The sequence below is a fragment of the Tachyglossus aculeatus genome, chromosome 20, assembly GCF_015852505.1.
Source record: "Tachyglossus aculeatus isolate mTacAcu1 chromosome 20, mTacAcu1.pri, whole genome shotgun sequence".
Lineage (NCBI taxonomy): Eukaryota > Metazoa > Chordata > Mammalia > Monotremata > Tachyglossidae > Tachyglossus > Tachyglossus aculeatus.
Genome location: NC_052085.1, coordinates 8,869,706 through 8,882,474, shown reverse-complemented (window position 1 = coordinate 8,882,474; position 12,769 = coordinate 8,869,706). Strand labels below are relative to the sequence as shown.

Sequence of the window (12,769 nt, the reverse complement as noted above, 5' to 3'; positions counted from 1 at the left end):
CCCAGGTTTTTTTCTGGTCCACTAGAGCCTCTCGTAACAAATGTCAGAACCAGGAATTGAACCCAGATCTCCTGACTCCCAGTCCTGTTGTTCTTTTCATTGTATAATTGTACTCTATTGTAGTTGATATTTACAATATGTTTCTTGTTTTAAGTTGTTTCAGTGTCCACTCAAGTATTCGTTCAGCTATTTCATCCTGACATTCATACTACCTCTTCTATTTTCGTTCCCCATACTTCCACAACTTGTAAATTATTTTGAAGTTTTTTGTAAACATTTGTTTCACAAAAACCTTTCTCCTCTGTTGGAGTGTAAGCCCTTGAGGGCCGTGAACATGTGCCTGCTTCAGATGTTCTCTCCCAAGCACGTAGTGCAGTGTTTTGTACTTAGCCAGTGCTGAAGAGAGTGTGTGACCTGGTGGAAAGAGCACGGAAATGGGTGCCAGGAGACCCCAGCTCCATCATGTGCCTGTTTTGTGACTTGGGGAAAGTCACTGAACTTCTCTGTGCCTGTTTTCTCATCTTTAAAATGGGAATAAAATACATATTCATCCTCTCGGATTTGAGGAGCCTTGTATGGGAGAGGCACCCTGTCTGACCTGATGATCTTGTGTCTGTCCCAGGGTTTAGACAAGTGGTTGGCACATAGTAAAAGCTTAGGAAATACCATCATATAATAATAAATGTCATGGATTAATTGATCTAAAGACAACGTGTCATTTACACCCTTGTCCTGGACCTTCTTACCTCTGGCTGGAGCAGCCAGTTTCCCTGTGGTATTCCGCTGTCCACAGGGCCTTACTGAGGCAAACGGAGGCCATTTCCTACCCCAGAACTCTGCTCTTGCCACATCGTTTTCCTCAGCCTTCTGGAAGCTTTCTGGTTTCTAGTCTCCTGCATATCTCAAAGCAGGGGGTTGATGAAAAACATGCTCTAGGCATTGTGGGTTTTTACAGGGATATCCTTTCTCTCTTTTTATACGGTGAATTTGCAAAGCAATCACAGATTTTAAATCCAGTTACACAAGCGGGTATGTTTCCATTGTAGTAATAATACAGTGCAGCCATTTAGAGGAGGCTCAGCTCTATCAAGTGATGCTATTTAATGAACATTTACTGCGTGTGGAGCACTGCACTGTTTGGGAGAGTCCAATACAGTTGATAGATATGATTCCTAGGACCTGTTTTTGATACTGTTATTCTTTGTGTAACATTTTTCTCCCCGTTTCAGCCACAGCTATCTCATCTGCAAATGAGGTTAATATTTTTTGATCCCCATTTATCACAAAATGATTTTCAGGAAAACTATGAACTTCAGGAAATAAGTGTTTTGAGGATATTTTTGTGGTGCTTACTGGAACAAGAAATGTGGTGTAAAGTGAAATGATTTAGTCTATGCAAGTTATCTAAGCTTAAAAAAAGAGCACAGTGGAAAATGTATTATTCTCTAGTGTGAGTTACTTTCTTTCACTTTGATGCCTTCAGTTTTTTTTTTTGTAGCAAGAGACCTTGAAATGGCTAAATAATCAACCTGGATCCGCTAAAGATCAGGCAACACCTTTCACATACATGAGGAATGCACAGTTCTTGGAATAAGGAACAACATTTTGAACCTGGCACAAGAATCTGAGCTCAGTGTTCAATACTTAAAGTTCTTATTTAATGTGGTTTACAGTCCTGTTCTTCAGTGGGAACTGACTGAAGAATCACTCTACCATTAGAATAGAAATAAGAGAAGCAAATTTGGGATTTAGAGATTGGTAAAATTGGTCTTCCTGAGGAAGAAGTCTGTGAAATCTCTCCTGTGTGGTGACCCCAAGTAGTGTGTGAGGGCCCAAGGCAGAATTCAAGATCTTTCCATTATGTAAGAGAGACTAAACTTAAAAGAAAGAAGGAAACTGCTCTCCAAAGAGCCTCGAGGCAGCAGTCATCTAATGGAAAGAGCATGAGGTGTCAGGAGATCTGGGTTCTAGTCACCCAGCCTGCATTGTGACCTTGGAAAAGTCACTCACCCTCTCTGAGTGTCTCAACTTCCGCATCAGTCAAATGGGGAAAATAATACCCACCCCACTCTACCTCACAGAGATGCTTTAAAGACAGAAGAAGATACATAATGGGAAAGCACTTTGGAAAAATAGGTGCTCTCCAAATTCAGGGTATTATGAGATATTATCATTTTTACTAGCATCCACTTATTCTTTTCATTATCGGGTGTTTATATCTCTGAACACAGCTGATTCTGTCCAACAGAGGAAAGGCTTCAGGAGAAATAAGTGCTACAAAATGGAACCATAAAGTGCTTTGAAAGAGCCTGTGTTGGGACAAGACAGGGAGAGTACCCCTTGGCTTTCACTTGCATGTCCAATCGGCAAAGTGACCAGGTTGTCTAAGGGCCTCAATGGAACAGGGGGCGGGACTTCTGGGAATCGACATTGGTGTTTTAAACATATGTGAGTGGAGAGGGAGAGGGAAAAGGTTGATAGGAAATCAATCATTTATACTCTTTGAGCTCCTGCTGTGGGAAGAGTATGATAGAATTAATAGACATGATCCCTACCCGCTGGGAGTTTGCTGATTAGTAAAAAGGAGTGGAAGAGGAGTCGGAGATACAGATGATGACAGAAGGAGACAAAGACACCATCCCTACTGGCCGGGGGGACACTAACCATGGGCCTTCCTGCATGTGTATTCATTTACTCTCCCTCCCTCCCTTCCGGGTTCTAATCCTGGCTCTGCCACTTGTATGCTGCATGACCTCGGGGAAGTCACTGCACTTCTTTTTGCCTTGGTTAACTCCATCTGTAAATAGAGATTAAGACTATGAGTCCCCTGTTAGACTGTGTCCAACCTGACTACCTTTTATCTACCACAGCACTTAGAACGATGCCTGGCACATAGTAAGTGCTTAACAATACGGTTAAAGAAAAAAAAATCTGCTATGTTTCACCTTTGTATGAGGCAGCCCTGCAATTCACTTAGTGTACAGTTGACCCATCTTCAGAAGTCTGTCCAGAAGGATTTAAGTTAGACTCTCACGAGAGATGGTGAGCAGAACAAGGTGCTGGTGGTTTCCACAGGCAGCTCTCCCCTTTCTTCTTCAAGGTGGGGACAATGATGACACCTTTGAGGGCTTGAGGCAGTGTGTCATGTTCTGTGGGTCAAGGAAATGTCAGTGCAAGTATGCGAAGAGCAAGATCTCTTCTTGTTGGTATAACTCTGCAGGAATGTTGTCAGGTCCAGGTGATTTTACTAAAGTTACCATTAGCATTACGTCAGAGGGTCATGCAGTTTACTCTTTGGTTTTACCATTCAGAAGAAACCCGGTGAGATCGCTTTTGTTCATGAGGGTCATGGTGCCTGTAGAGGTGTTGGGAAAGAGCCCAAAGGCATGGAGAAGAAGGAAGGGGCCCAGGAGCAGGAAGAGGTAATTCACAGAAAGGAAGCAGAACATAGATTCTGGCCACTGCTCTTCCCCTTTGCTGGACCTAGAGGGGGCAATGAAGATTGGTCCATCCCCGGGCATCTCCAGGGAAAAATTTAGAGAGCCAGTAATGAGAACAGTCTGGCTCAGTGGAAGGAGCCTGGGCTTTGGAGTCAGAGGTCATGGGTTCAAATCCCAGCTCTGCCAATTGTCAGCTGTGTGACTTTGGGCAAGTCACTTAACTTCTCTGTGCCTCAGTTCCCTCATCTGTAAAATGGGGATTAAGACTGTGAGCCCCCCGTGAGATGACCTGATCACCTTGTAACCTCCCCAGTGCTTAGAACAGTGCTTTGCACATAGTAAGCGCTGAATAAATGCCATCATTGTTATTACTATTATTATTATTATTATTATCCGTCTGCTACTCACGGTCAGGGTCGGGGACGAGTTGTCTCTGGAACAGGTGAGGGCTGAGGAGAGTTCCTCTAAGGAGGCTCTATTTGAGGAACTGACAAGGAAGGGGAAATGAATAAGGGTCCTACGTCAGTCATATGGTAGCCACCTGTGGAACACTGTCCCTCAGCCCCAGTGATAAAGGTGAACGTTATCTTAAAAAGATCCCAGGCATTACCATCAGTTTCTCGTATTCCAGTTTGTCTAGCTTTTCCTTGAGTTTGAGGCTGTAACCTCCATTGCTCAACTAATAAAAATGACTGTTAAAGCACAAGGGAAAACACAAAGTGCTTGTAACACTTTAATAATACTTTTCACATTCCCAGGTCCCTTCCCTCGAGACTCTCAAAGCCTCTTTCCCATAGAACTATTAGTCCCACTTTACAGATGGTGAAATTGAGGCATGACAAAATGTCATTATGCTGAATAAAACCAAGCACTACTTGTTCCCACTTAAGCCTTCTCTAGTGTTACCCTTGGGCCAGTTAGTGACTGTGGGTGTTGGGGGCGGGGGGGGGGGGGGGGGGGGGGGGGGGGGGGTGCGTGCATGGGAGTGCCACCTATAGAATGATCACCCAACGGGATTTTGAGGGAATTAAGGACCTCTTACTTGAAATCCCAGCTACTGAAAAATTCACTCATTTTGTCTTGGAGTTACGATGCCTCTTTTTATTGTACATCTGTTCATCTGGGGGAGGCGATGAACTTTTGTGTATATCAATTAGTGGTATTTGTTGAACACTTACTGTGTATAGATCACAGGACTAAGCACTTGGGAGAGTATAATACAACTTATATGGCACAATATTCCCTATCCATAATGAGTTTATAGTCTGGAATCTGGTCTAGAGCTACAGTCTAGTCTCTATAATAATAATGATGGTATTTATTAAGCGCTTACTATGTGCCAAGCACTGTTCTAAGCACTGGGGGGGATATACAAGGTAATCAGGATATCCCACTTGGAGCTCACAGTCTTCATCCCCATTTTACAGATGAGGGAACTGAGGCTCAGAGAAGTTAAGTGACTTGCCCAAAGTCACACAGCTGACAAGCAGCAGAGCTGGGATTCAAACCCATGACCTCTGACCCCCAAGCCTGGGCTCTTCACACTGAGCCACGCTGCTTCTCTATATGACATGTTCATAGAAATCAATCAATCAATCATTCGTATTTATTGAGCGCTTACTGTGTGCAGAGCACTGTACTAAGCACTTGGGAAGTACAAGTTGGCAACATATAGAGACAGTCCCTACCCAACAGTGGGCTCACAGTCTAAAAGGGGGAGACAGAGAACAAAACCAAACATACTAACAAAATAAAATGAATAGATATGTACAAGTAAAATAAATAAATAAATAGAGTAATAAATATGTACAAACATATATACATATATACAGGTGCTGTGGGGAAGGGAAGGAGGTAAGATGGGGGATGGAGAGGGAGAGAAATCATATCTATACCTACTTAGTAATGATAATTGCAGTGTTGTGTTTTTTTATGGTATTTAAGCACTTATCATGTGCCAGGCACTGTTCTAAGCATTGGGGTAAATACAAGGTAATCAGGTTGGACACAGTCCATGTTCCACATAGGGCACACAATCTTAATCCTCATTTTACAGATGAGGTAACTGAGGCACAGAGAAGTAAAGTGGCTTGCCCAAGGTAACAGCAGACAAGTGGCAGAGCCAGGACTAGAACCCAGTTCCTTCTGATCCCCAGGCTTATCTGTGCTCTATCCACTAGGTCACATTGCTTACTATGTAGAAGCCAGTGAATTAACCAAGTGGCAGAGCTGGGATTAGAACCCAGGTCTCCAGATCCCCAGTCCTGTGCTCTTTAAATGCTGTCTCCAAGTTCTGCTAAGACATTTGTTTTCATTACTCGAGTTATATACATGATGAAAGAATTTGGGACCGTTCTTCCCACAACATGACTCTGTTCTGATGTAATGCGATCGACAAATTGGCGCAAGTAATAATAATAATAATAATGATGGTATTTGTTAGGCACTTACTATGTGCCAAGCACTGTTCTAAGCACTGAGCACTGTTCTAAGCCGTGAGCACTGTTCTAAACGCTGTAGATTCATCATCATCTATCGTATTTATTGAGCGCTTACTGTGTGCAGAGCACTGTACTAAGCGCTTGGGAAGTACAAGTTGGCAACGTATAGAGACAGTCCCTACCCAACAGTGGGCTCACAGTCTAAAAGGGGGAGACAGAGAGCAAAACCAATCATACTAACAAAATAAAATAAATTCATGGTAGGAAGAAATAGTTGTTTATGCAGGCATTGGTTAAGATGTGATGATTATGATAATAATCACAATAATAATAATTGTAGTGTTAAGCACTGTAGTAAATACTGGGATTGCTACAATAGAAGGAAATTGGAAACTGTCCCTGTCTCATGTGGGGCTCAGAATTTCAGAGGTTAGGAGACTGTGTATTTTATCGCCATTTTACAGATGAAGTAACTGAGGCAGAGTAGCTAAATGACTTGACCAGGGTCATACAGCAGACAAGTGTGTTACCAGGTCCTCTGACTCCCAGGCTGTGCTCTATCCACTAGGCCGTGCTGTTACACTTCCCACTTTGTCTCTGCCCGATTCTTCTATATAGTACATAGTGTGTTTTGCAACTTTATAGTATGTGATAGAGTCAGTTAGGAACAAGTGACTAAGGTGTAAAAAACAACCGTATCAAAGGAGTTCGTATTAAAAAAGTCATCATGGTGGTATCCAATCATCTCCACCTAATCCGCTATTCCCCACTAAATCGACAGTTGCCAGAAGGTGGGTTTAGTCTAACATGAAGCCCGTGTAGAACACAACACCACCCTCCAAGAGAACTCCCTCCACCCCTTTAGGGTTGAAAGCACAAGCGGGGTGACAGAGAGGTTCTAACTTGAATGCAGCCGCATAATGTTGAGGGTCTCTTAACCGCGACTTTACCACGAAGTTGTCAATCCTTCCAGTTTTGTCAGGGCTGGTATTTTGCGAGCGATGATATTCAGTACACGCTCCCTCTGACCAGTACAGCTGGAATGATAGGAGATGCAAACTTTGACTTCTGCAGCTGAATGAGATATTGTTGGGTAAAAGCGTGTGGGCGGTGAGTACAACAAACAGCTAAGTGTCAGCACAAGAAGCAAACATTGTCCTTTTTTCCCCCAACGTGGTTTTTGACGTAATGAACATCGCTCTCAATTTTCCTTGCAAATAGGCCCTCTGGTGACCATGGCAACTGTCATGCTCAAAAGATGCCCTGTCAGGAGCTCTGAAAGGCCTGGAAACATTTGTATTAGACGGTCACAGCCATGCTAGCTAATGCTTAGCAAATACAAAACTCGGCTGCATTCGTCAAAATGAAGAACACAAACATTTGTGTTCCATTAAACAGAAATTAATAAGACTCAAATAAGAAGAAACCAAACTGGACTGTTTTTTTTTGTGTATACAGCTGTGTTATGAAGTAATACAGGGAACGTTCCTATGAATAATGATTGCACATGTGCGTTCAATTTATTTCTTTTACTTCTTATATGGTCCCCTTTTAACCCTTTTTCTCTATAGGTTTTTCAGAAATCAATCACAGCCTCCACAGCTGGCCAAGACAGGGATTTTGATGGTTCCTTTCACGCTATTCAGCCCCAATAGCACTTATATATTTAAAAGCCACTTTGGGTCACTGGTAAGTTGTTCTTTTGAAAAATGTTTTCTTCCTTGATGACTAAGTACATGTGTCTGGTGGTCTGCCATTACCAGGGATTTTTTTTTAATTGTATGCCTATAAGTAAAGTCTATAAATTAAGAAAGTAATCTGAATTCTGCTCTCAGCCTAGTTGAGGGAGAAAAGAAGTGATATCCCAAGAACAGGGCAGAGTCTCTCTATATGACAGGGGTCTCTCCTCCCACCTCTGGCCGCACAGTAGAGGATAGAATTCAAAAGTTCTAGTCCACATCTTTTCAGGGAAAGTGGAAAAAAACCGAAGTGTATATTCCTCAGCCCACAGGGCACCTGAAGAAGCAGGCTGACAGGCTCTAGCCGTTCTTGCTTTCTTCAGGCAGATTAACCTTGCTGCCTTCCTTGCGAGGAACTAACAAGGAGAGAAAAATTAGCTGTCATTCTGATCCAGGAAGGGACTGGGCTAATGTCTTTTTGGGTGTACCAACACTGAATTTGTTTTCTGTCCACTGTCTATAATAATGCTATACTTATTTTTCTCATGATACTATCCTCACTGTATAGGTCTCAAAAATAATTATCCAGCCGGCTTTATTTCTGTGACACTATACACACACACACACTTTTTTTTGGTGCGTGTGTGGTCTCCTCCTTTCTCCGGAGTCAGTCTTTCCAACAGTCTGAAAGCCCCGTTCCTTGTGCCAGGACTCATTCCTCCTTTTCATTCTATCTGTCTTCCTTTTTACTGTATGAAACTCCTATTATCCCCCTAAACCTCTATCTTTGAGGCTGAACTGAATAAGACCCTTGATCACAGACTGAATGAGTGGGTGGGGGTATAGAATGGAAAACATTTCTCTCTCTCTCTCTCCCTCTCTCCCTCCCTCCCTCTCTCTCTCCCTCTCTCCCTATCCCCCTCTCTTTGTAATTCTTAAACAGGAATTTGTGGGATGCTGGTAGCAGGCATTTATCCATGCTCTGGGGCTCTGCAAAGAGCCAGGAGCCAGTTTGCAAGATAGGGGCTCACTGGGGATAAGAATTGGTGTCCCTCTTCCTCCCGGTTTGAACCAGCTGTTAGAAAGGGGGGGGATCTTGTAGCTGCCTCACCCCGCCCCCCACCTCTCACTCCCTCCCCAGCAGTGATTGGCACACTCCATTATCAACCATGTAAGCATCAGGAGGGCACTCAGACGTTGGCCCAATTTGGATTTGCCTGAGAACTGTTTTCCTGCCACCTGGAACCAAACGAACTTCAACTCCAAGCCAAGGCTTTTTTTTTTTTCTCAAAGTAATTAAAGACTCACACCAAACAATAACAACCTCCTCCCCGCACCCTCAGCCCCCACCCTGTCTTATTCTCTTTTTGTCTTGGCCGAGGTGGCCATTTGCCCGGATTTATACCGGGCTGTCCAGTTTTCAGCTGATCAGTTCCTTGTTGGTATGGATATGGCAGCAGATGCCTCTGTGTCCGGGATTTTTATCTTCAGAGTCCCAAGGGCTCAGAAGCAGGGTGTATGTCCTGAGGGCTTAAGGGGCTCCAGACACATTCTGCCTCCCACCCAGAAAAGCCCTCTAGGCTTGGTCAGACTTCTGGAAAATATTCCAGATGATGCCACTGTATTGCACTACATGCCCAGAGTAACGCATGTTACTGTGGGCAGGGACTGTGTCTGCTTATTGTAATATTTTAGTCTCCCAAGTGCTTAGTACGGTGCTCTGCACACAGTAAGCGCTCAATAAATATGACTGAATGAATGAACGAAACATCTCGTGCCCCTGGGTGTCTGGTATCGATTGTTGCCATCGGTGGCCAACCAAGGCTTGGTGCTGCAGTGGTCCTTCTTAAGACTCTTCTGCCATCTTTGAGATAGGCACATTTTTAGTGCCTGCTGCTGCAAACTATAACGGTATCCCTCTTATGTCTGCACATGATGCTTCAGCTGGTCACTAAGAGAACAGCCTTTATAAGTTTCAAGATGCCAGTGAATTATCTGTGCCACAGTTTTCTCAACTATACAAGGGGCATTAAATAAACCGGCCTCTCCCTTCCTTAGATTGTGAACCCCGTGAGGGATGGGGACTGGATCCGACTTGATTATCTTGTATTAACTCAGTGCTTAGAACAGTGCATGGCACATAGTAAGTGCTTAATACATACCACAACTATTGTTATTAGTCAAGCAACGCTTAACGAGTGTTGCCCTGTAATTACAGTTAGTAATGTCCTGATTCATCAACATTTATCATTTGATTATTCAGTTTAATATCACATTCTGAAAGGTCCCTTTCTTTTGTCCAAATATAGGGACAAGATAAGCAATTTTTCACCAACAGAGTATGCCTCGGGACAGAGAGACACAAGGTACTCTAGGTATTTTTTAAAGCTCTAAAGAAGGCTCTTTTGAAAAAATAAAACTCATTTAAATGTTTCTAGGACACAAACTGACCAAAGCAAGAAAACCTTAAATTAAGTGAAGACATCTTTTCCTTAATTTACCCCTCTGTTTCAATAGTGTGCCTTCTGTGATGTAGAGTGTTGGAACCTAAGCACCGCAGGCAAAGTGAGGCTTTATTTCTATAATTTATTGTCCCAGGGGAGTTCTACCAACATGTAGCATCTGCTTCTTAGCAAAGGCCTGTGTGGGTTTTTTTGGGAGGGTTTTTTTTTCCCCCAAACTTGGTCTTCCAGCTGTGATGACTGAGGCATGAAGAGGTGAAACTGAATTGACTTGGGTCAAGGTTAAGGGATGGTGTCAGCTTCAATTTTAAATGTCTTTGCTTTTCTGTTCTCCTGGAGTCCGAACAATAATGTCATTTAAGTTTGTAGTGGGTTCACTCCATTTGCATTCTACTTTTTGGTTTTAAAAAAGGACGACATGACTCTATTAACGATGGATGGGTAGTGGCAGAGTAAAGCCGAGCACCTTCTTCGAAACTATTACAAACATCTATGAATCTGCACCAAGTAGTCCTGGAAACCCTGGGTTGTTTTCTCAGTACTGTGTGAAGCAGCTTGGAGTTGTTACAGGCTGGTCTGTAAAGTTACTTGAGGGACTGTTTAAACTTCCAGTTATTCATCCACCAGGGTTTGCATTTGAATATTGACAAATGCATGTATTAGGCCTGGATGTTAAATCAATCTTCAGAGATCGCTAAGAAAGAATTGTTAGCCTGGGGAATTAATCGCTCTCAAAATCAAATAAACTTGGTTGTTTGGGATTTTCCAAAATACCTAAAAAGACAAGTCCACATTCTTGAGCAATGGCCTGTAGAATTTCAATTTGAAATACAAGAGCGTATTTCACTTAAAGCATCTGAAATAGGTTAGCTCTTTTTCTCCTTTTAAATATTTTATTTCCAGCCTGTCCTGCTAAAGCTGATGGGATCTCCCCATTGGCAACCTTGGCATTTATAAACAAATATATGTGTGTCTTGGAGTGGCAGAGGTATGAATTTGTAAAAGCAGTGTGTTTTTTATCTTTGGGTGTAGCTGATGTGATCAATAATAATAATGATGGCATTTATTAAGTGCTTATGATGTACAAAGCACTGTTCTATCAATGTGTGACTAACAAACCCTTGCAGATTTTGTGTATATACAAGGATGTCCCTTGTGGCCCTGTTGCATTAGCTTCTCACTGTGCCTGCTGCCATTTTTGTTTCATCTTCTTGGTGCCATGATCTTCCCAATACTTCTGATCTTAAAAAAACAAAAACCAAACACTAGCTAACCTCTCAGTTTCCTGGGCTACGAGGAGAAGGTAGTATGAATTAATGATAGTCCTACTAAAATCATTTAAAAAAGAAGCATTTTGCCCAAAAGTCCAATCCCTTCCTCACCAACCCTTTTCCCAAGGATGTTTGGAACCCAGATGTTCTACTTGGGAGTCTCTCCTTTGGGATGGACCTTCTGAGCAGTCACCAAGGGAAAGGCCCCAGGAAGCCTGGAACATCCTTATAATAAGTGAGGCGCTAATTTTTAGAATTTTGCTCAACTACAAGATTTCTACCTCCGATTCATTTTTTAAAATTAGGATTAAATCCCCAAATTTGCTTTTAAAAATTTTAACTTTTTAAACATATGTCCCTGTCGAAATGGACCTAAAAATCCATCGTAATTCTTCCATGGCCCACTGTGACAGTCCACCCACAAATGTGCTAATTGATCATTTCATTCATTCAATCATATTTATTGAGCGCTTATTGTATGCAGCGCTCCCTGTCAGTCGATTCAACGTGTATTTTGAATGTAACACCTGGCAAGTTCGACCACTTTAAAATATCAAGTAGGATTTTAAAAATCTTTTTTCTTTACCCCCCTCTGAGGTATTTCCCTTCTCCCCATCTTGTAGAAAGTCTGGCATTTCCTTGGGTCACTGGTACGTGGAGTCAGCTTTACTTCCGTCTTGTGTGCATGGTTCCTGTCTGTCTTCTCCACTAAACTGTAACCTTCTTGAGGACAGGGATCATGTCTAGTAATTCTACTGTGCTCTCCCAAGTGCTTAGCACAGTATCCTGCACCCAGTAGGTGCTCAGTAAGTATGACTGATTGATTAGAACCTTCACCTCAAAGCCAAGGTTTGGATTTACACTCTGGATTAGTTCATAATGTTGAATAGCCAGGGGGACCTGGGATTAGAATAAATCAGCAAGCACAGTGGATAGAGAACTAATAAACAGATGCATAAATACTCAAATGGTTGTGGGAATAACACGGCCTCCACCCCCGGTTTCATGACCACTGTTGAATGGTGGCACTTGTGTTAGTGTTATGAATTTCCCTACTACTCCCTCTTCCTTCTGCGTCACCTGTGCCCTTGAAAAGCTCTTCATTCAGTCGTATTTATTGAGCGCTTACTTTGTGCAAAGCACTATACCGAGCGCTTGATATTCACCCAGCTCCAGAGCACTTACGTACATATGCTTATTTTATTTTAATGTCTATCTCCCTCTCTAGATTATAAACTCCTTGTGGGCAGGGAAGGTGTCTACTAACTCTGTTGTGTTGTACTCTCCCAAGTGCTTAGTACAGTGCTCTGCACAAAGTAAGCACTCAGTAAGTATCATTGAATGATTGATTAATTAATGGCAATCGGAAGTGATCATGGCGAAACAGGGTTAGAAGTAGAGGCCAGTTTTCCCATTTCCAGCCCCTCCCTCTGCCTTTGTAGTTCATCGTGAAACACCACCACAGATGGAATTAAT

The 12,769-nt window shown here is 42.7% G+C and overlaps 1 long non-coding RNA gene across 1 annotated transcript in view; it reads left to right on the top strand.

Annotated features, from left to right (window-relative positions):
• The window catches only part of LOC119941499, a 43,872-nt gene extending 33,946 nt beyond the window's left edge, over positions 1–9,926 (top strand). The window contains exons 2-3 of the long non-coding RNA XR_005455219.1: positions 7,453–7,570; positions 9,870–9,926. This is a non-coding gene — a long non-coding RNA (uncharacterized LOC119941499). The remainder of the gene's footprint in view (positions 1–7,452; positions 7,571–9,869) is intronic.
• The last annotated feature ends 2,843 nt before the right edge of the window (positions 9,927–12,769 follow it).